Source organism: Vombatus ursinus, unplaced genomic scaffold, assembly GCF_900497805.2.
Source record: "Vombatus ursinus unplaced genomic scaffold, bare-nosed wombat genome assembly UNPS02014774.1, whole genome shotgun sequence".
NCBI lineage: Eukaryota > Metazoa > Chordata > Mammalia > Diprotodontia > Vombatidae > Vombatus > Vombatus ursinus.
In genome coordinates, this window is record NW_020954552.1 from 3,315,494 (window position 1) to 3,317,957 (window position 2,464).

The window sequence follows — 2,464 nt, forward strand, 5'->3', positions numbered from 1 at the left end:
AAGAGGCTTCTTAATTCTTCTTCATTTTCTGCCACCAGAGTGGTATCATCTGCATATCTGATATTGTTGATATTTCTCCTGGCAACCTTAATTCTGGCTTTTGATTCATCTAGCCCGGCCAGTTCACATGATGTACTTTGCATATAAGTTAAATAAATATACAGCCTTGTTGTACTCCTTTCCCAATATTAAACCAATCAGTTGTTCCTTGTGTGATTCTAACTGTTGCTTCTTGGCCTACATACAGGTTCCTCAGGAGACAAGTAAGATGTTCTGGTACTCCCATCTCTTTGAGGAGTCCTTGCCACATTTTGTTGTGATCCATGCAGTCAATGACTTTTGTGTAGTCAATGAAGCAGAAGCGAATTTTTTTTTTCTGGAACTCCCTTGCTTTCTCCATAATTCGGTGATGTTGGCAACTTGGTGTCTAGTCCCTCTGCTTCTTCAAAAGTCAGCTGATTTTTCTGGTAATTCTCAGTTCACATATTGCTGAAGCCTAACTTGAAGAATCTTAAGCATAACCTTGCTGGTGTGTGAAATGAGCACAATTATTTAGTAATTTAAATATTCCTTGGCATTGCCCTTCTTTAGGATTGGGATGTAAACTGATCTTTTCCAATTCAGTGGCCACTGTTGTGTTTTCCAAAATGGCTGGCATTTTGAGTACAGTACTCTAATAGCATCATCTTTCAGGATTTTAAATAGCTCTGCTGGAATTCCATCACTTCCACTAGCCGTATTGTTGGCAATGCTTCCCAAGGCCCACTTGACTTCATTCTCCAGGATGTCTGGTTTTATATCAGTAACCACACCATCATGGTTATCATTGATGTTAAGATCTTTCTTGTAGAGTTCTATATATTCTTGCTACCTCTTCTTAATCTGCTCTACTTCTGTTAAGTCTCTACCATTTCCATCTTTTTATCATGTGCATTTTTGTATGAAACTTTCCCTTGACATCTCTAATTTTCTAAAAGAGCTCTCTTGTCTTTTCCATTCTATTGTTTTCTTCTATTTCTTTGCTTTGCTCATTTAAGGAAATCTTTTTACCTCTTTTTATCTTGCCATTGTCTGGAATTCTGCATTCAAATGGATACATCTTTGCCTTTCTCCTTTATCTTTCACTTTACTTTCTTTCCACAGATATTTGTAAATCCTCAGCAGACAGCCATTTTGCTTACTCTCTCTAACTTACTCACTATATTTATATATTTATATGTATATAAAATTATATTTATTATATATTATTTATCATGCAAATACATCATATATTTAGTACATACATACATTTATTACATTCATACATACATTAACTATAATTATTACATACATACATGTATATTATATGCATACGTTTATAACTTTATTACATACTTATTTCATATTACATACATAAATGACCTTGGAATCAAGAGTATCTCAGTTCAAATCTCAACTCAGATATTTACTAGCTGTGCCCTTGGACAAATCACTTAACTTTTGTTTGATTCAGTTTCTTTACTTTAAAATTATAGTAATAATAGCATCTACCTAAAATGGTTGTTGTGAAGATCAAATGATATATTTGTAAAGCATTTAGCACAATACATGGTACATAGTATATACGTGTTAGCTATGATCATCACCATCATTATCATTATAATTAGCCCTTCTTCAATATGTAATTGGTCAAAGGATATGAATAAATACTTCTTAAAAGAAGAATTGCAAAGTATTCATGATCACATGAAACAATTACTAATAATAAGAGATGAAAATCAAAACAAGCTCACACTCCTTAAATTGGCAAAGATGAGGAAAAAGAACAATACTCCAAATTGGAGAGGTTGTGAAAAGATAGGCACACTAATACATATACATATCAATATGTGGAGCTCCCAAATGGTACAACCATTTTATTTTTTTTGTTTGTTTTTGGTTGGCCAATGGGGGTTAAGTGACTTGCCCAGGGTCACACAGCTAGTAAGTGTTATGTGTCTGAGGCCCAGGTTTGAACTCAGGTCCTTCTGAATCCAGGGCCGGTGGTCTATCAACTGCACCACCTAGCTGCCCCCTCGTACAACCATTTTAGAAAGAAATTTGGAATTAAGCAAATAAAATGACTGAAATATTCAGTCTCTGAACCAGAGACTCTATTAGTGAGCTTATTCCCCAAAGAAGTCACTAAAAAGAAGAAAGTCCCCATATATACCAACACATTTATAGCACCACTTTTTGAGATAGCGAAAAAATTGGAAACTAAGTAGATGTCCATTATTATGGCAGGGATAAACAAATTGTGGTACATCAGTAAGAAATGATGTCTATGATGAATGTAGAAAAGCATGCAAAGATCCACATGAATTGATTCAGTGTAAAGTTAACAGAGGCAAGAAAATAACATGCACAATGACTACAATGTAAATGGAAAAAAACAAACACACAATCAAAAGTTCTCAAAGCTAAATTATGAAGACCAAGCATG

General features: G+C 34.3%; 1 pseudogene; it reads left to right on the forward strand.

Moving 5' to 3' along the window:
- The window catches only part of LOC114044615, a 50,463-nt pseudogene that overhangs the window by 44,055 nt on the left and 3,944 nt on the right, over positions 1 to 2,464 (forward strand).